A 24,239-nucleotide genomic window follows, 5' to 3' on the forward strand; every position below is an offset into this window, starting at 1 on the left:
ATCAATTGATGAAATTCAAATATCATTATCATGTGATTTTCTTATATATATGAGAATAAGCAAGTTTATATGTAGAAAAACACATTTAACCTTTCTAATTCGAAGTCTTATAGAAGTATATATTTTGTATATATTGCTTCTATGAATTTCGATAAGTAAGCAAATTGAATATCATACAATTCAGCTATGAGTTTAAATAAAATATTTGGACCATAAAATGATTTATTTATGGATTTAAATAAATTATGGATTTTTAGGGATTTAAATGGATTAAAAAATGATATATATTAATATTCTGGAATTTACTGAAATTTATTCGAGGTAAGTTTTTATTAAATAAGGAGTTACATAATACGTATGTTATTTGACATTACATTGATATTCTTTTGAAATAGTCATTTGTATATGAAAGAATCTCAGTGCATTTTTTCAAAAAAGTTTTTTTAAAGAAATTCCGTTAAGCGATATAGTAATATGATACTGTCGTGCATCCAGAATGTTCTCGCCATTTCACTTTATCTAATATAAATTTAAAATGTTCATTAATTAAGTAATTAGATATATATATGAATTTTTCTCATTATTTTGATATCTAAAATTCATCCTCCAAAGATGTTTCATATAGATATTTATGAACATCCTGTATAATAATAAATAATAAATAATAATAAATACAGAAAATGCATAAAATTGTACAATAATGATTTAAATAGTTTGATAATTTAAATTCAAATAAAAAATTCTGAAAATTGTTATTTTAATAATTTTATAAAAATATTTGTTCAATAAAATTTTTTCATACAACTTTTTAGTATTAAATTGTGTAATAACAATCAAAGGAGAATATATTTATTATGTACAAAATGCAAAAATTTCTGTATTGTGCTATTTTTCTATTATATTTTTTGTATATATTCATCCATGACATTTATTTTAAGAATAAATACCAAATATTTTTCGCAAAAATAATTATTCTAATTCTTTTTAAATTTATATACAAAACAATATAAATTAATATATTTATAAAACATTTTCATTGATTAATTTAAACAATAAAGTTAAAATAAACACAAAGTTAAATACAAAAATCAATATTTAAAATTTATTTATTGAGTTATAAATAATTGAAGTCTGCGTTAGATGAATAAAATAAGATAATTCTATTTTTGTTATCTCATTTTACATTTAGTTTTATTTAATGCAAATTTAAATTATTTTTAATTTAATAAATAAAAATCAACTGATATTTTTGTATATCAATTTTTATGTTTTATATTTTAAATTTTTAAAATCGATTCTCCAAAAGACATATATAATACAAATATTAACACTCTATATCAGAGGATGCATTTAAGCTAATGGATTTATGTTAATTTACATAAATTGTTCAAAATGTCATTATATATGCAAGTTTCATGTAAATAGATGTGTTTCTATTGACCGCATAAACTAAATATTAATAAAATCATCATTAATGCTAACAATAGTTTTTAATGTTTTTTATCAATTGCTAACATATATTTGATTTTCGATCTAACAAAAATATACTTTATATAGTAAAATCTATAACGAGTAAATTCGCTAATTATAAAACGTCAATTTTATATAAGCTAATGTTTTAAATATATATATAAATGTCAAATTTATATATAAGCTAATGTATCGAAAGATATAATGTTAAATAAATAATTAAAAGGTTTTTTGAATTAAGAGATAAATTTTTCGATTTCCCGAAATTTCGATTATTGCATTTTTGTAATCTATGAATCTTATACTATAAATCCCTTTAAATTATTAATTATGTTGCAATAATTCTTAAAATATAAAGAAAAAAAAGAAGTATTTCTTAAAAAATTTTTCAATTTCATATTTTCCAAACTACAAAAATTCTTTTTTTAATATAAATGCTTTTGTATTTTTAATAATCAATAACTTTAATGCGTAATATGTTTATGTTATGAATTGACATTTAAAATAAATAATGCATTAGTTTTTCTAATAGATGACTATAATGTAATATTGAATATAATAATAATTTATATATAGTAATAATAATTTGTGTTATGTATGAGCAAATGTATGAGCATTCGTTTTGCTCAAATATTCTCAAATTTTCAAACAGTGCAATATTGCATTTCGAAGAATATTACATAAAAATGAATCAAATAAATGAAATATGAAAAAATATAGATATTAAAAAAATAGAAAAATGAAATTTTATGAAATACATAATACATAAAAGTAAAATAATAACAAAAAAAAGACATTTATATTTATATTGATTCATATTATAAGAAAATGTTCATTCAATTTTAATTTAATTTTATATGTTGTAAAAATATTAATTTTTAAATGCAAAAAAATCTTTTTCAATTTTATCAATAATGATAAATAAATTCAAGAAATCACATATTTATTTAAATATGCAATTCAATGAAATATTATATATTCAATTATTTTCAATGTTGCATATATAAGTTGCATATAATCAAGAAATTTGATGGTAAGAAGAAAATCAAATTAATGATTTTTTTTCTGCCATTTTATTCTATATTAAAAATAAAATTTAATATAAATATTGATTTTATATTTTATATTAGATTTTCCATAAATATTGCGATTCTATAAATGAAGGAAATTTTCAACTTTGAATATCTCGAAATACGATTTATATTTTTATTCCAAATAGCTCTTCAATTATTATTGAAAATAGCTGAAAATATCTAATTATTTGTAATTTATCTCATCTTTTTATATCTGGAGGACGAAGGTAAATCGATCCATGTTGTGTAATATTTTTTGCTCAGAATAATGTTCCAAATATATTAGCAAAGTTGATCAATTTTGACTTAGAATATTCTATGTAAAATAGTTTCAAAACCAATATAGAATTATTTTCAAATCAAAAAAAACCGATATATTAGCTTATCGAACTATTGAACGCGACAAAATTTTTTTTCACTTATAATTATAATATCATTTTGTTTTTTTTATTAATATCATAATTAATATTTTATTACTCATACTTATTTTAAATCTTATTTTCAATTTTTATTATAACAATGTTCAGAGGAATAAAATATTCAGAGGAAAAAAAATACGTATAAAAATATTTTTTCGATAAATTTTTATACATTCATAATAATATAATTATTTAAAATAAATAAATTTAATAGAAGATAATAAAAATTTCAAATTACCGATTTTTTCAATTTTTCGTGCAAAAATAATAATATAACAGGTTGACATATGAAAGATTATTATTTATAAATTTAGAAATATACAAAATAGATAGATATATTCTTTAAAAATATGAACAACTTTTTCACTTCTTGAATAATTATATTTAGATATCGTGATTCTTAATTTAAAAAATATAAAAAATGAAAATATTGGTAATAGAAATGATCTTTTAAATCAAGTCTTTTTTATTTCATGTTTTAATAGTATCATTTTAATTAAATCATTTTAACAGCAATAAAGAAATTATTTAATTTATTAACTAATTATTAAAATTGTTGTAAAATGATAACTTTATTTTTTTATTAAATTATCTAATGCAAAAAAAATCTATGCTAATGATATAATGGTAGCTTTAAAAGAAATCAAGGTTTTAAGAAAAATAATGCTTCCATAGAAATTCAATAATAATTAGACTGCAATTTTTTCATACAAATTAATTAAAATATAAAAATAATGCATTTGAAAAAAAAAGTTTTATTTTTTATTTTATTTTTTGTATACTTAAATCTGAAAATTGGATCTGAATTATAAAAAAAAAAGTTTTATAAAAATTATTTTTATTACAAAATATTTTATTTAAGACTATTTTAAAATTTGATAAACATATGTATATATATTTATATATACATATTATATATATATTATATATATTATTATTATATATATATATATATTATTATATAGTATTATATATATTTATATATTTATTATATTTATTATATTTATCATATATTTTTTCGCATTAAATTTAATGGAGAAATTTTTAAATTTTATCGAATAATCTCATAGATAAATTATTAATTGAAAATGATACAATTTAAATTTTATGTTTTTTTACGAATTTCTTAGAATTTTTTATAAACATCAACAAAGTACTACGAATGTTAAATAATCGTAATATAGAAATTATTTATAAATATAATTATTTATAAATTTAGTTTTAATTTGCTGACTTTTAATTTTTTCATTTTTTACGAAATGATATTTATGTATATTTTTAATAAAAATTATGAAAACGCTTATGAATATTAAATAAAAAATCCATATGAGATAGTTTTCTTTTATACAAATATTAAAAAATATAAAGATATTTATATATCGTGTCAAGATGTTTTATGACGAAATCATAGTATAAATAGTTGTGAAATGATTCTATATATAAAAATAAATCGAAAAAACAGAAATAATTTTATTTCACTTTATTTTCAAAATAATCAAATTTGAAAAATTTTCAAGCATAAATGAAATTGATTAATTTCTAATTAAATCTAAATGAATTATCAATAAAAGATAATTCTACATGTACATAAAATTGCAGAATAAATTTTTTTCATTTAAAAATTCATTTTCGAGAAAATTGAATTTGAAAATTCGCCAATTACGATTTCTTAATATAATTCTCAATTCTTTTAAAAACAAGAATGTATGCGATAAAATTTTATTTTAAATTTTTTGCTCACTTCTACATAATAGAATACTACATATTCTACGTAATAGAATAACTATCTATCAAACATTCATCAATAAGAAACCAATTTCGTTTATATTTGAAAACCTTTTTTTAAAAATATAATATAAAAATACTATAAAAAATAAATATAAATCTTTTTTTTTTTGGATCTATTTTTATATGAATCACGAATGTTTATACCATGATTTGGATATATCTCGAAGTTATAATATATTTGTATATTTATTATGTATATATATTATAATTAGTAAGAATTTTGCTTATAAATCAAAGAATAACAACTATACATACCAAGAGATGTAGGCGTTCAGCAATACTATTAATAATATTTGATATGTTATTTTTATTCTAATGTTGAATCAATATTGAACGATACGAATCCATATAATTATTTTGTATCATTATATATATTTTATTTTCATATTTTGATTAATTTCTATGAATGGATATTAAGTGTGATGATACTCGTTATATCATACTTGACTATAAATAATTAAGAAATATAGTGTCGCTTTTATACAAAATTCAGAATAATAGACAGAATTCAATATAATAATATCGAAAGTTTTCTGCGAATAATTCAAAAATTAACAATATTCGAATTATATGTAAAAAAAAGTCAGAGTTATGCATTTATTTATAATATATTAAAAAATTATTGAAATCATTCAATGTTGTTATAAATAAATCTCTCATCATTTTAAATTGTTTTATTCTTTTTTCTTCAATGTAATCGCACTTATTTATGATTCTTTAAATAGAAATTTAAATATATTTCAACTAAATTTATATTTCAACTAAATTTCATGAAATTTTCGATTTTGAATATTGTAATTGTATATTGTATCAAATAAAATTATATATTATAAACATAAAATGATAACAAAAATAAATGCATAATCTATGAATAAATGCAGTTCATACCTATGATATATATATATATTTAGTAAAATTTGACAACATTGGTTAATTTCTAATCAATGTCACATGATTGACAATTATTAGAAAAGGAAATAAGTTAATAAAAAAAATATGTGCATATAAATATCATATTCATTATTCATTAATATCTGGCAAATGGGATAAAATATTATATATTTTAATCAAAACAATATAAATATTCAAAGAAAATCTTTTAAAATTGAATTGAATTGAATTTAAGAAAATGTAGATAAAAATAAATAGATTAAAATAAATAACTCATGAGATAAAATATCTTAATCATAAACAATCTTAATCAGAAAAATATTTTCATCATTTACCAATAATATTAAAAATGTTGAAATTATTATAAACAAAACTTTAATAAAATATTAACTGTTTTTTTTTATACAAGAATATTTTCAATAAATATTCAATCAACAAACATTTTTCAAGTCAACAAACAAGAATATAAGTCAACGTCAAGAATATAAATTCACTTATATATGCATTTATACATAAAACATACAACATAATCTTTCAAGATATAATACGCAAGAATAGAAAGGGATGAATATTAAAAAAAAAAATTCATATATAAATTTATTGATGATGCAATTCCAAGATGAAACTTTTTTTTTGTTTCTTATGGGCGTTTTTTCAATTTCTCCGATTATTTATTTATTTTTTTATTATTATTTTCATAATCTGTTCATATTGTGTATTCTAATAGAAATTCTTATTTTTAATTAACGATTATAAATATAGATTTTTGGATTTTCATTTGAAATTTAATTCGAGAATAATAAAATATTTAATCTAAGAATAATAAAATATTTAATCGTTAGTACAAAACATAAATTAATTTAAAGGCATAAATATTTACTAGAGATTACATACTTGATTTCATTATTAATCAATATTAATACAAAAATTCTTTTTTAAAAATATAATGTTACATTATATATTTTCCATTTATTTTATTTATATTACATTATTACATTATATCATATCATGTTTAATTACGTGATACTCCTACCTTCATTTATCTACAATATAAATTCATTGATTATATTAACTCTTCTCTCAATTCCCTCAAAACGTAATTTTGCTATGGATTTCTGTGCGAATAATGTTATTGGTAATCCTGTTAAATGTGTTGTTAGGTTAGTTTCTTATAAAACATGCTGCTATATTTGCTGAGAATTGGTACTCCAAAATTGATGGTATGATATATTTAGTTGCTCATTCAATAACTCTATCTTCACTTCTGATTGGCTATTAGTTGTAATTAAAATAGAGTAACAGAAAATAGAATGTATTAAATTAGCAAAATTTTGCATATTAGCCTATACGATAGTTCCTAATGACATCATTCTACATCACAGGTTTATCAAATCAATATCTAATAATATAATAACAATAAAACATATTTATTGGGTTTGGGTTGGGTTTAATTATCGAAATACATATACTTATTAAAAAAGAATTATTATACACATTAATTGATTATTAAAAAAAAAAATAAATAAAAAAATAAAAAAAAAATAAATTAAATAGTAGAAAAAAAATTAGTCAATATAAAAATTAAAATCTAATTTATCACATTCATAAATAGGTTTAACATTATTAAAAAAATTTGAATAAAAATTAAAAAACATTTAATGAAATATTACTTATTAATAGATGTTATTTGTTGAAATTCAATTGAAATAAAAATAGTGAATGAAGATGCAGAAACCAGAATAGCATAAATTCATAAAAATAAGAAATTATTATTTTGAAGTTTTCATGGAAATATAATATTTATAAAATTTAATATTTATAAAAACACAAAAACTTATTAAAAGATAAAGACTAAAGATATTAAATATCATGATAAATTTATAAAAGTTTTTATAATAAGCAATATCAGTTCACATTATTTAATACATTAATTATTGTAATGATTGTGAATGATTGGTATTTTTAATATATACAATATTAGATGCAATTAATATTAAAATAGCAGTTAATGTAATATATATGATAATTAATTAAAAATTCTAATATAATATATGATAATTTTATGTAATATAATGATATGTGATATTTTATTATTATGATTTCATATGATGAGCAATGTTTTTGATGCTGAAAGAAAATATTCTCAGTAGTCAACATGTTAATGTAATATAAAATATAACAATTGAAAAATATAAGCTATCATATATAAACACAGAAACAATAGGAAAAAGAAAAACATTTATAATTAAAGAATTATAAATTGATCGCAATAAAATCAAATAGGGATTATAGAAACTAAATATAATATAAATAATATAAACATTATTAAAGTACACAATAAAGTATACCAATAAAGTATAGATATAATATCAAATTAAATATATTAAATTTAATAATTATAAATATACAATTAGATAAAGATCATCTAGAAAAATTATATAAATAAAAAACACAATACATAAATATCATAAATATCAAGTTATGATAAATTGTTATGTCAAATTTAAATATTTAAAATATATTAAGAAATATTTAATTAAACATTTTACAAAAAGAATAACTTTGCTATATATATGAACTGTACTAGAGATGAAGTTAATGCAAATAAAAAACTAATTGAAATAGAATATCTCAAGAAATTGAATATAGAAATATTATAGAATACTTAGAAACTAGAAATATTAATAATGCAATATATTAAGAGTACAGAAAAAAGTATCAAGAAATAAAATATATAATATTTTTTATTTTTTATTTTATAATGAATTTAAAAAGTATATAAATTTATATAATATATAAATAACAATATAAATTTAAAATATTTTTTAATTTGAATAATTTATTATTTTTTATGGAAAATATTGAATTGTATTGATTATTATATTATATCATACAAAAATTATATGATTGGATTTAAAAATTTAAAATTAATTTTTATGTGATTCAAAAAAAAATATTAATGTTGCATAATATCTTTTTATATCAAATAACATTTGTAACAATATTTTTTAATATTCTTTTCTTAAAAAATATTCATATATAATTATATAAGTAAAATAAATTTTTATCTTATCATATTTAAAATGGTGTCAAAGACATTTAAATAATTTTAAAAGTTTAAGTAAAAAAATAATTATATTTTCAGGTAATTTGAATAAAAAATATAACATAAAATAATTAAAAATTAAAATATACTATAAATATATGATTTTAAATATATTATAAATTTTTTAATTAATATTCTAAAATACTAATAAATAATTTTATATAATTCATATAATTAGAAATTAATAAATTTTTATATTGAATATGAAATGTATATCTTTTTTATTGTGTCAATAAATATGATTTTATTATTAAAGTTACTTACTTTTTGTGAGCAAAATAAAAGAAAAAATAACAAGAATATACCAAAAAGAGTAAATTTTATTGCAATTATTATAATGGATATTGTATTTAAACATATACTTCAATAATAAAATTACATTTATAGAAGTTTTATGATTTCATTTTATTTTAAAACCATTTCATTCATACTTTATTTTCTTTAATATATTTTTAATATACTTTAATATATTTCATATATTTTTTTTATATTTTTATTTTTGTAAATTTTAATGTTTTTATTTTGTTGTATAATATTTATATTTTGCAACTTTTAGTAATAATAATAAATTGTTATAGTTTGACAAGATTGTAATCATTGTAATCAATATTGCTTTTTTAATATCTAATTTAATATCTAATTCTTTATAATATTCTTTTAATTTTTATTAATATCTATAAAATTTTTGTTTTATTGAATTGTTCCTTTTGAATCAACAAGAAATTGGATTTTAAAACAGAATAACTTATATTTTATGATAAAATGTATCCCTTTTTATTATTTTTTATTAATAAAGTGATTTTTCAAAAAAAATTCGATTTTATACTATATAAAGTATATATATTGCCATCACTTGTGTATATATGATATATATTATATATTATAAATTATATATTATAAATTAATTAACCATTAATAGGAAATACGGAATAATTAATAATTAATGATTCAATTAAAAAGAGAATGATTATATTAAAAATTAAATTAAAAAAGAAATTAAATTAAATTAAAAAATAAATCGAAAATATATATTACAATTTTTTTTATAAGATTTGTTTTCGAAAATCGACTTTAAATATTTGTTAAATACATGTATATTTAACTATATTTTGACTTAATATTATCTTATTTTCTCAATTGAAATTTCTGTTTATTATACTAGATAATCAAGAATATATAATAAGACAAAATTAACTTATGATAAATTTTTTTATTAAAAAAATTATTGAAAATTTTAGCCATTTTAGCCGAATATATAATTGTATTCTAAATTTCTATGAACTATATTTAATTGTTGTTTAATTGATTAAGCAAAATTTTTAATTCTTTCTTTTAATTGATCGAAATTTTTTGGAATAAATAATTAATTTGTGATTTCATAAATAAAATCAAATATGCCAAACTATACGATTAATATTCTTAACTTTATATTATATCTATTTTACATTCCTACTCAAGAAGATAGCATATCTTATAATTTTCGGTATATTTTTCACTTGTTTTCTTATTTTTATTATTATTTATTATTATATTTATTAAATTATATTAAATTATTATTAATTAAATTATATTAAATTATATTTGTTATTATTTATTTAATTTTAATGTTCAATCAATTATCTTTCTAATCAATCTCTCTAAAAAATTATTTTTGAAATAGATCATTATCGTTTTATATATAGAATAATATATATAATAATAGTATAATAATTAGTATAATACATACAATATTTTTATTAACAGTAAATGCAAACTCAGTAAACAAATTCAGTAACAGATTGTTTCTATAAAGGGACGATCGCATTAGAATCAGTCAATTGTATAATTCAATATGATTCTAATGATAAAAAAAATAATAAAAATATATTATATATTTGTCAATAAAAATAATTATTTGGAATTTTTTATGATTATTTGGAATTATGATTTTTTGATGTTATCGAGATCGTGATACTGCATAAATTTTTTCTTTGTATATTATTGCTACTTGGTTTTAATTTTCGAAATATTCATAAAAAAATTGCTACATATGCTGTTACATAGAATTTGACCTACACTTATGTTTTTATAATAAAGTGTATTGCAATTGCCATTTATAATTGTTTATACAAAATGTCCCAAAAATGTAGAAATATCTGTTAAACAAATTACATAATTTCAAGCAACTTTTTTCTTTGTAAAAAAATTGCAAATTGTAAATTTTTGTTATGGCTTTGTTAATTAATTATTAATAAAAAACATCAATCATGAAGCACACAATTTAGTTCGCGATATTGATTATATGCCATTGATCGAATATATATATTGAAGAAAGTTATAATTTATTCATTGTTCGTGATATAATTTTTTATCGATAAAAAATATTTGTTATATTTTTTATATCTTTATTAATTAATTAATTAAGTTTGATAACATAAATTTTCAATATATCTCATTATACTTGTATTGTAGCTTTTTTCCTTTATTTTGGCTTATTTTCTAAAATTTAAACAATAAATCAATTTTTTGTAAAATCATATGTATATGATTTATAATAAGTTTTATAATATTGCATATAGAATTCCCAAAAATGTGCTAAATATTTGAGTACAAGAGAAATCGAAAAAAATGCATTTTTATTTTTATAAAAATATTCAATGTATTGTAAATTTAAGTTAATAAATTAAATTAACAAATATTATATATATAATTATAATATATATAATTATAATATATATTGTAACTTGCGCATCTTTATGCAAACTATTGAGTCATTGAACGAAAATAATGCATACTAAAAAAAAAATATTAAATTTGTTTAAAACAGAATTAAAATATAAAATATATTATTAACAAAAAATAATTTTTACATTTAAGATTATTCAAAATTAAGAAAATATAAAAATCAATATTTAATTTTTATAAAAAATTGCTATTTTAATTATTTTAATTATTTAATTATTTTATTATAAATTTTTATTATTACTATAAATTATTTTAATGTTATTTTAAATTTTATAAAACAAATTTTTTAATGTAATATTGATAGAAAAAATACTTATGATTTCATTTAATTTTTAATATTATGTTAAATTAATATATTAAATTATTAATATATTATTACTATTATATAATTATTAATATATTATAATAATATTATAATAATTATTAGTAATTATTATAATAATTATTAATACATTAATATTATATTAAATTATATTAAATTAAATTAATTAAATAAATTGCTCATGTCAAATATATAAATACTCTATTAAAAGAAACAAGTTTAAATTTATTTCTTTTATAATTAATGAAGATATGTTATTTAAGCATTAATATTTGAATATTTTACAACTATATGTATAGAAAAAAAATTCAAAATATTGATTTTTAAAACATATCCAGAAATCAATGAAGAAGATAATTTTAGATTTCCATTGGACATTCTTGATCCATTGAAATAATAATGTCATTAGACGAATTTGATGAATTATTGAATACAAAAAAAAAAAAAAAAGAACATATCGTATTCGCAATTACATATTGCAATATATATTGCATTACATGTGATAATTTCCTTTTTGTCTATGGGAAGAGAGGAAAGAAGATAGAACGTAAAACAAATAAAGATAAGACGCATTGCAATATCAGAAAATCATAATATCATTATTAAAACAAAATTAAAAATTAGGCGATAATGCTATATCTTCATCGCTTGATTTTAAAAATTGAAGATAATATTGGTAAATCGATTAAAACAAATCAGTAAATCATGCAGTTACGATTCGTAGTCGGATACTATTATGTGATATCATTCCTCAGAAAAATATCAAGTTAAAGACAAATTTAATGATGAGATTATCGATTCAAGAAAAATATAAATAAATATGCCGCGATCTGAAAAGTATAAGAATATTAAGAACTGATTAAGAACTGAAATATTGCGCGAAATCTAATAAAAAATTCGGAAATAGGATAAAGATATTAATCGTTAATAAATATAAGAAACTGGTTGAAACTATGAATAATCAAATATAACATCAAATTGATACAAAAAAAAAAATAATGAGCGATAAATTTGTGCATTATCTGTGAAAATATAAATATAAAAAAGAAAAAGAAATACATACATCAAATGTTTGTAATGCCTATCAAAGCGAAGAAACAAAATTTCCAGAAGAGAAATAGAAAAAGAAATGATAGCAATAGAAGCGATAACAGCAATGAAGCTCGCATTAACAAATGTGTAAAATGTACGGATATACTTTTCTTATTGTTGGAAGCGTTTACACGTATATAAAAAGCTTGTTTGCATATAAAAAAGTTGAATAAGAAAAAGTGAAAATTGATAGTAGAGTTACATAAGTAACGTGTTATATTTGTAAGATGAATTTTCCGAAATAATGATTTATCGTTTGATAATTTACAACAAATATAATTGGCGAAAGATCATATAAAACAAAATTGTATATTATGTGAGTATATTCTTATTATTATCGGTGTATTTAGCAAGTATTTTAGCAAGTTCGCATAGATCGTATCTTTCAAGAAGAAAAATAGAAAGTTTTTCAATCAATTTTCGATTAAATTCTTTATAACGATTGCGTAAAAAGTTTGTTCAATTTATAAATCGATATAAGAAAAAAAATTGTACAATTTTGATTTACAAAACAAAATACGGAGTTATTATTATTCTATTTATAATATTATGAAAGTATAGCTACGATATTATAATCGCATGCTCAACAGTGCGATATAGAAATCTTACTGATTGATCAGCATTTATCGCTGGATTGATATATTTTTAAAATAGTAAAAATATATCTAATTATAATAAAAAAAAACATCGTATTATGGAAATGAGAGTTATAGATAAAACTCATGACTTCTATCGTAAATAGCAATGTAATAACATATGAAGATTTAATAAAATTCAAAATAATAAAATATATATTATCAAGTTTAAGTTTGCTCAATTGAAAGTTTATTAAAATCACATGATTTTAGAAGATATGTTGATCGAAAGTTTATAAAATAAGAATTATAATGATGATATTGCGAATTACCGCAAATTTATAGCTTTTTGAAGATATTAACAAAAATTTTAATATCATTATATATTATTGCCAAAAAATATTATTGTCATTATATTGCATTATTTATTATTTATGCATTTAAATTTAGAAGATGGAAAGTATTTACTACGAAAATATTAAAAATACACAAAAAACGAGTCGATTACATATTTGTTGAGTGATTCGCAAAATAATCTCATCGTTGAAGAATTCTATGAACATGAATTACAATATCGCTTGTATATCTTTGAATATATATGTAATGCAGAAAGTAAGTTATGTAAGAAAACGAAATGTATATGAAATAGTTAGAATTCAATACTTTTTATAATTTGTTGATAAACTAAAATATAATTTAAATAAAAATATTTTATTAAATTTAATAATTTTTTTATTCTTAATTTTTTCTGTAATATTCTCAAAAAAGTATATATCGAATTGAAATCTTTATTGTCATACCTAAGACTAAGAGCTAATTTCTTTTCGTTTGTTGTATATATGAATTGTTGGACGCTCTCTTCTTCAGCAATCTTCTAAAAAAAATTCTTCTAAAAATAGTTCAAATTCCTTTCGCCGAATTTCCGAATGAAAAGAATGCATAATGTCATATTAAGTAGAAGTTACGTGACTAGCCTTTTGTATCGCATATCTCTATCTAATCTAGTAATAGTAGGGATATGATGTCACGTATTTTTCTCATGCAAAAATTATTCATTGAAGAGAAATTGAGAAATTTTTAGAGGGAGTAGCGCATTGCGTTTCATATTTCTGATAATAATTAATTTATATGCATATCAAATTTATGTTATTTATATATAATTTTATTTATATGTATATACATATAGTTATTTTGATTTATGTGTAGACTCATTTTAATTGAAAAAATCTCAATTATATTAATTTCATGAAATGAAAAATAAATTAGAAAATAAAATTAATTAAAATTTTTATTGTATAATTATTTTTTCTTATCAGAGTATTTTTTTCAAAATGTCTTTTCACTTTCAATCTTATTCTTTTTCGTTATATTTCTTTATCTTTTAAAATTAGATATTATTGTTCGGTGTCAATATATTTTATTTCATGTTAAGATACAAATATTTTCGATTACAAATATTTATTAATTTTCTTTGATATTTACCAATTATTGATTGATAATATATATTCATTATATTTCAGGAAAAATGTTATTTTTTAATCTTATTGTTTCACAATTTTTTTTCATATATATTTTTATATTTATATAATATTTTTTATAATATTTTTTAATAAATTATATATGATTTTCTGTTTGATATTATATAACATATTTTGATATATAATATGAAAACAATTTCGAAAAAGATATAACAACAAGTTATGATAGTTCATACTGAAACAAAATTTATTACTATTACATAATATTTTATTATGTAATATAATCTGTTTTATAATTTTATAATTTATGAAAAAAATTATTATTAGATAATACGAATATTTTATAAAAATTCGTAGTAGAAATAAAATGTTATATAAAAAATTTGAAACAAATATACAGAATATATGTATTAAACAAATAATTGTATATTCAGTTTTTGGAAATAATTTTTTTGTTTATTTGACAATATTTATTTGAAAATAATTATTAAATTTACGATTTGTTCGAAAAATGTTTGAAAATACAATACAAATACAAAAAATTTTCATAATTATTTACACATTTATAATCAACATAATAATTGAACATTTCTATATTTTTATATAATTTTATATAATCTATATCAGAATAGCATATATGAATTGAAGTGTCCTATATGCTAAGTATCCTTATATTCAATAATTAACTATTTTGTTTTTAAATTTGAAAGAGATGTCTCATAAAAGAAGTGAAAATTATTTCTTTATATACAATTATTTTTTTAAATTATATAAATATACAGGAAAATTGGTAAAATTTTAATTTTGAATTTTTTTATAATGCGATAAATAATATCAATAATAAGATGCTAAAAAAAATAATAGAAAATAAATCAATAGTGAAATAAAATGTTGAAAAAATTTAAAACTATTTTTAAAAACTTTACGATATATTAAAAAGTAATTCAATTAATAATTGTTTGTTTTTATTAATTGATAATTATGAAAATTCTATAGAGATAATATTGTTTTTTTTCTTATTGTATACAAAATATGATCTTTGTTTCTTAATCTTGAAATATTTATCAATATTTATAATTTATTTCAAAGTTATTTTTAATAAATTTATAAATTTATCATTAGCTAAAATGTTAAATAACAAAAACGAAAATGAATTTATTATTAAAATGATGATGATTTGATGTTATTGACATCTCTATAAAAAAATGAGCAGTTTTTAAGTATAGTATTTATTTTATTTTATTTATTTTAGTATTTATTTTAACTAATATCTTAAAGAAAGTTTAACAGGATCAAAAATTAGACGAATTGAGATAAAACTGTATTTTTAAATAAAAAAAAATTAAAAAATCAATTCTTTTGAAAAGATGTAATTTGGAAACAAAAAAAATTATTAGAAGTAAGAAGAGATTATTAAAAAAAAATTTAATAAAAATGCAAAAAAAAAAAAAATAAAAGAAAAAAGATAAGAATCCATTATAAATTTTTCAAAAGATTTTAGTATTATGAAAATTTTAAATCTAAGAAAAGAATTCATATCATTTCGATTCATATCAAAATACAGAAAATAATAAAGAAAATAATATATTATTATTACTTGATTAACCATTTGGAATTTTTTGCTAATTATGTTTTTGACAAAAAAATATAAGATATTACAAGAGACAAGTTCTGAATCTTCTTAAATATTTGAATCTAGAAGATTTCTGAATTTCAAAATTTATGAGACAAAGTTTTTAAAAAAAATTTAATTTTATTTATCTTCAAACAGATGATATTTTAATAATGCGTTTTAGATATAATTGCTAAATATATATTTGTAAAGCTTATTATTAAAATAGATAAAATGTTACAAATTATCAAACATTTAGATTAATTATATATTATAATTATATTAAATTGTTATTCAATAGCTTAATTTGACTTTGGGAGATAAATCACAACAATTCTAAAATAGTGAAGTAAGTCACGTGGTAGATTATACACAAGGATAGAATTTGTTGGAATTTACTGATTCGGAGATAAAGTTACGAGATGATGAATTTTCTAAATTTCTCTGAATTCTCTAAAAGGTTTTTCATCGCATCAAATTTCCAACTGAATCTAGTCGCTTATTTATAACAGATCGTATCGTGAAAAACGCTTAATCGACATAGAAGTCGATGTTATTCAAAAATATGAATCATAATAAAAAAAATAATTTAAGGCTTAATTAATTTTTAAAATTAAAGATAAAATTAAATTCAATGGAACATAATAATAATTGATATCACGCATCTTACTATTGGATAAATTTTTTTTTATGAATGTCAACAAGCGACAATTATTGGATAATAAAACTAGTTTCTCAGTCACAAAACACTAGGTATCAATATGTCATCCCCTGTATAAAGATTATTAAAAAAATATCCAGATCTTGCTAAAATTGCAGACATCTCTTTTGATTTTTAAAAATGTTATAATATATAAAAGATGAAATTTTAAACAGCTTTTTCTCAATAGGTGATCGATCTTAGTTTTCGAAATATTTAGAAAAATGATTGCTATTACTTAGTATTTAGCAACAAAATATGTGTTAGCATATACAATAACTATCTATCAACTGTTTATATAAATATATTGCAACAGAATTCAAAATATATAACAAGCAATATCATATTTAATATCTTTCGGATTGGTAGAATATTCAAGTTCTCTATAGATAAATATTAATAATAATGTGAATTCTGCAGAATGTCTTTCAGTATGGATTAAATTAAAATATTTCAATTATAATTTATGAGAAAATATTTTTTTTCACTGATTATAGATCTTAATTATTGCTAATCATAATGTATTTATAATAAATATTTACGAATACGTATATCACATAAGTATATGTATGATGAAATTTTATGTAACAATAACAATTTTTTTTTTCAAATATCTTCAAAAAGTTGTTTAAAATTTTGTCTTCCATAATATATTTAAAAATCAACATTGAAAAGAAGATAATAGTTTTCTAGTAGTTTTCAGATTTCTTAAAAGTAAATCAAACTATCTATCATAGTGCACATGATTGTAATTAACCAACTGCGTTGAAGTTACGCAGATTAACTATCTCAATCTGAAAATTGCAAGAGTACCAATATATATTGAAATAGAATATAGTATGTCTTTCAAGCTGCTAGAGATCACTATTACACTTGATATCCAAGAAAGACGAGTAGAGACTGTGTGGTGATTACAGAGCACTTAACGAAAGACTGCTCTGGATAAATATCCGATATATAACCGGTACATAAAGGATTCTGATCAATAATTATGTAAAACAGTATTTTTGAAAATAAATTTATTCAGAGCATCATTGTATCTCGATGAATAGATTTTAGAAAAATGTTCATAAAACAATAATAATAATAATGAATTGTTTAAATTTCCAGTTATGATATTAGACTTTAGAAAAGTTATTTAGATGTTTTATAAAATAATCATAAGTTTTTGCAATTCAAAACTAATAAAAAAGTGTTAAATTTTTATCATAGATTTTCAAAAGTAACGATATATTAACGAAATATAATTCCTTAATTAAATTGTAATGGGAAAGGAAACACATACATTTCTTAGAATATAAAAGTTTTTGAAGAATACGAAGAAAACAATAAAGATAATTGCTCTATTGGCACACTTTTTACTTAATAGTCCATTACCGATCATGATGAATGCAATAGATATTGTAATAATACGACGCGTCATCGTAGCTATCTAAACTTTTTTCCTTCTCTAAAAATAAATCAATGAAGCATAAATCAAGTACACATTAAATATATAATAGAAGAAAAAGAATTTATTTATATACAAATCACAAGTTATTAGATTATAATGCATTTTCCAAAAAATATACAATTCAATTTTATATATATATATCACACATGAAGCCAATTAATCATCTCAGATTAGGAATTATTAAAATTGTTATTTTATTAATCATAAATGATTTGATTACGTTTATTCCTAACCATGATTTTTTAAAATGATGTACAATTTTTCATGTTCGTTTCTGATTGGTAAAAAATAAAAAGTATAATTATTCTTTACATGCTACATAACCTGTATATTGTAATTTTATAATATTGAGTAATGATTTATAATATTAAAATATAACTAAATCATTAATAAAGGAATAATAAGAAATAAAAAAATGAAAAATAAAAAATAAATTAATAAATATGATTTTATTATGTAAGTTTAATTTTAAATTTATTTAGATTTAATTCTATAAAAAAAGAAAATATAATTTTGTATAATATATAATATAAAAAAAAAATATAAAAAATTTTCTACAAATTTATGTATATAAGTTAATATAGATAATATAAATACAAAAGAAATAAATGATAAATATATGCATAATATAATTTTATTAAATTATTATTTATTATTTATTATTATTATTATTTATGAAATTGTTATAATATAAAAATTTTAATAAAAATTGTAATATAAAAAAATACATAAAAAAACTAATAAAAATTATAGACAAGGAAATTTTAATAAAAAATGAATGAAAAAACAAATAGAAGAGTAGTATTCTATAATATATAATGATATAGAATAACAAATATATATACATAAATAATAAAATAACAAAAATATATATATAATAACAAAAAAAATACATATAAAATAAATAAATAAATAAATAAATAAATAAATAAATAAATATATATATGATAATATAATATGATATATATTATATATATATAAAATATAATATAATATAATAATTTATATAATAAACATATATAATGAATAAAAATATATCATGAATAATATAATAAATAATAATAATAAATAATATTATAATTACTACATTATTATTATTTAAATAGTAACATTGATAATTTCTTTGATATTTTATTTGATTTTTTTTTATATTTAAAATAGAGCTTAATTTTAAAAATAATTTTTTACATGATAATGTAAAATTAAAATAGACATGATACAAAATATTTGTCCTATTAATTTTCTAAAAATTTGAATTGATTTTTACATCAAATTAATGGATCTTTGATTCTAATATAAATTTTTTCTGTAAATATATAAGAATAAAATTATAATATATATAATATGATATATAATATATATTATAATAAATATAATTATAATAAATTTTTTCCTGTAAATATATAATAATAATAAGAAGATTAATTTCTGAAATAATTTTATATTTTTTGATTAATAATAAATATTTTTTTATATATTATTATATATTATAATAAAGTATTATAATAAAGTAATTTTAAATATTTGTAATTTAAAATATTATTATAAATTATAATTTAAAATATATCATAAAAATTATATTATAAAGTATAATTTAAAGTATTATTATTATAACATTATATTAAAAATTATATTATAAAGTATCTTATATTGATAATTCATTTGTATCTATGGTATGTATTTCTAGTATTTGTTACAATTTATGTTTGATTATAAAGATATCATTCAACATATTTATTATTATTATTTTTATTATATTAATTTTTTTTTCTTCATTTTTTTGGGATGCACAAATTTTTGTATAAAAATGTACAATGTAAATTTAAACTATTATATTGTTTTTTATATTTCTATATTTATTATAAAATTTATTATATAAATATTTTTATATTATTTATATTTTATATTTCTGTATTCATCTTCTTTCTGCTATATTTTTATATCTATCTTATTTAGTTTGAAACTTTGTTTTAATTATTTGTTGAATATTTACTGAAAAAACTTTTTTTTTCAGTTTTTTACATATATTTTTCAATGCTGCAATTGATGTTATGAAGCTATAAGAACATTGTTTTATTAATGATTTTAATTTCTGATTTTATGGCTCTTATATGATTTAATTCATGCAATGTTTTTAAATCAAAATTTGATATATAAGGTAAGTTTTTATTAATTATTAATATTCTAACACATAACACAAAATCATCAGGATTAAAAAATTTATAATGACTGCGATTTAAAATATTAAAAATATGAAAAAATATACTACAATCAATAGAAAATTGATTCAACAAATAATCAATTGAAATGGAAATATGAAAAATAATTAAATAAAAGTTGAAATAATTAAAAGATAAATATACACAAATAAAAATAAATTTTTGTTTTAAAAATTTTATTTTTGCATTTATTTTATTTTGATATATTAATACAAAAATTATTTAATCTAATTTAAAAGTTATTAAATTTAATAATTATCTATTTATATATTTATTTATTATGTACATGATATATTTTTTATTTCAATAAAATTATAAAATAAATTGCATTTAAATATTTTTTTTAAATTTGAAATAGTTAATTATAAAATAACTTTTTTTGTATATTTTCTATCTAGTATTGTTTATTAGTATAAAAAAGTTCATTACATATTTCTAGTTTTAATAGATATTTTATTTTAAAATTTCTAAGATTTTGAAAATAAAATGAATCTCAACAAGGAAAAAATCTATAATTTTTGGAATTATATTATAATATATTATATTATATTATATCATATCATATATATATATATATATATTATATACATACGTGTATATATATAATATTATTATTTAATAATATTATAATATATAATAATAATATATAATAATATTATTATATATATAATATTTAAAATAATATTTAAATAAAAAAATTATATATATAATAATAATAATATTATATATATATATATAATAAAAAATATATATATATAATATTATTATTATATATATAATTTTTTTTATTTTTTACTAATTTTTTATAATACGAATAGTAATGTAATTTATTTTTAAATCACATTCTCTTTTAAAGATAAAAAATTACGATAATGATCAGAGAAAATAGAAAAAAATTCAAGATAAAAATTAACAATTATAATTGTGAATAAATTAGAACTATGATTGTAATAATTTTTTGGTAAATCACTATAATTATTTTATATCTCTAAGTTAAAATAATTTAAATTAAAATAGGGATATTTGTTTAGGAACATTAAGTAGGGAGTAGGAAGTAGGGAGATTAGAATCAATAGATAAGAAGTAGAAATAGTAAAATAATTTTTATTTTAATAAAATGAATTCTATCTTTTCCATTAATACGAATCATGGACTTATAATAACGTATATTAGTTATTTTCCTATTTATGGCAATTTATAGTCTATTATTCATTTATACATAAATATACTGTGATAAAATTAATAATGAATTCTGTTAATATTTTTTAAATAGAAAAATTGTCTTTGGTTTTCTGTATCGTTTTATGAGATAAAATTATATATAGTAAGTACTAAAATATTATTTTTTATTTATTATATTAAAAATGCTAGAAATTCTATATTCAATTGAAACGAGAATATTTAACAGGTAAGCTTGAATTTTCTTCGTTTTGAGGTTATTTTATAATATATTATGTTCTTGAATGGAACAATATAATAAATCTTAAATATAATGTCTTTTTTTTATACCTATCTATTTTTCTTTTACTCGATATTTTTTAAAATAACTATTTCTTGCAAGATAAGAAAAATGCTTTAAAAAAAGTGTTTGAATTAGTATGAAAAAGATATAAAACAAAAAAAATTATTGAAGAGATAAGCTTATAAATGAATAAATCTCTTTTGGATAAGAAACTCTTTTAGAAAATTAAAGAAATCAAGAAATCGTCAGAAATAGATTTTGTATATCATTCTATATATTGCATTTTATATTATATTTTCCTGTTCTTTATTAAATAGCACCGAACGGATTATTTTTTAAAAATTCATTAAAAATACCAGTCGAAATATATTATGAATTAATTATCATTCAGCATATTCGTCTATTAATTAATAAATCATTTTATAATGAAATAATATAAATTAATATAAATATTGTATTAATATAATATAATATAAAATTAATATAAATATTGTAATTTGAAAAATGATATAAAAATAAAATAGATATGATAACTTAGCTAAAAAAATTTTTAAAAATCACATATTAAATGTTAACAAAGCACTTAGTTAAAAAATTTAGATTTTAAATGTCACAAATTTATTTTTGTTATTAATAATTATTAATAATTTGACTTTATATCAAAAGTTTATTTTTTTTCATTTTTTTAAGAATATGAATTTATTTTTTTTAATTCATTTAATTTCTTTAATTTCATTTAAAAAAATTTAGAATATAAATGATATTGATAATACCATGATTAATACATCAAAAATAATGATTACAATGTATGACAAATATATTGTAATATTTAATTTTGGTAGATGGTCACGTCAAAATATCTCTTTCTAATTTTTAACAATGTTAGCAGGGATACTGTATAATTCTGTGAAATTCTGTATAATTCTGTATAATTCTGTAATAATTCTGTGAAAATCCATTGCAAGAGAATCGAATCATTTTTAGTGATAAAAAATAGCGTATTGCGTTCAGTTATGGCAATTATAGTTATAATATTGGTCTTTATCAATGTAACAAGGGATACTATTCTTCTGGTATTTATATTTTTATAAATTTAAATCTCATCCTTCAAAGCATATCTACGATTTAACCAATTAATTGGAATAATTAAAAAAATTTAATTACTTTTTTCTGAAATGATTAAAGCATTTTTTAAAGCATGTTCAATTAATTAAAAAGAAAATAATATTGATCATACCAATTGATAAAATTCATTTAACTATAAATATAATCTTCTTATTTGCATATTAAAATTATTTGATCGTTTTGACTTTCTTTCCACACAATAGTCATTGATCATAATTAAATCATTTTTTTTGCATAATTATTTTTGTCATATTCATTAAATTTCAATGCAAATTTTCTATAAGCAATTAAATAATTTAATCCTCAACAATTTTTTCTATGGACTAAAAAGGAATTTGGCAAAATTTGACATCATCTTTCTAAACTATTTAATATATTATTAATCAAGAAATAGATTATATTCAAAAAAATTAAAATAAATATTTAAAAATATTTAAAATTAAAATATTAAAAATAAAAATTTAAAATCAAAAATTTATTATTTACAATGGTACAATAATGTATTTTGCTATTTACAATGGTACAATAATGTATTTTGCTATTTACAATGGATAATTAATGTAATGCTGTCAAATATAATATTAATGAAATGTTTCATATATGGCATTATTTCTATTTAATAATTTAATTAAATCTTTTAATTACTTAAAAAGAAAGTAAATCGAAAATCTTTACAATTTGGATTTACTTCTATTTATTTTACATATCAAAATAAAATTATTTGAAAATT

The 24,239-nt window shown here is 17.2% G+C and overlaps 1 long non-coding RNA gene across 7 annotated transcripts in view; it reads left to right on the forward strand.

The window, feature by feature from the left end:
- The window catches only part of LOC133665869 (uncharacterized), a 119,019-nt gene continuing 94,780 nt past the window's right edge, over nucleotides 1-24,239 (forward strand). The window contains exons 1-2 of one of the 7 annotated variants that reach the window (XR_009829308.1): nucleotides 1-155; nucleotides 258-321. This is a non-coding gene — a long non-coding RNA (uncharacterized LOC133665869). Of the gene's footprint in view, nucleotides 156-257; nucleotides 322-6,778; nucleotides 6,862-12,169; nucleotides 13,202-20,717; nucleotides 20,862-21,747; nucleotides 22,247-24,239 lie in introns of those variants that run through there. The other 6 variants (XR_009829305.1, XR_009829306.1, XR_009829302.1 and 3 more) reach the window with 6 other exon arrangements.

The sequence above is a fragment of the Apis cerana genome, linkage group LG3 (assembly GCF_029169275.1).
Source record: "Apis cerana isolate GH-2021 linkage group LG3, AcerK_1.0, whole genome shotgun sequence".
Classification (NCBI taxonomy): Eukaryota; Metazoa; Arthropoda; class Insecta; order Hymenoptera; family Apidae; genus Apis; species Apis cerana.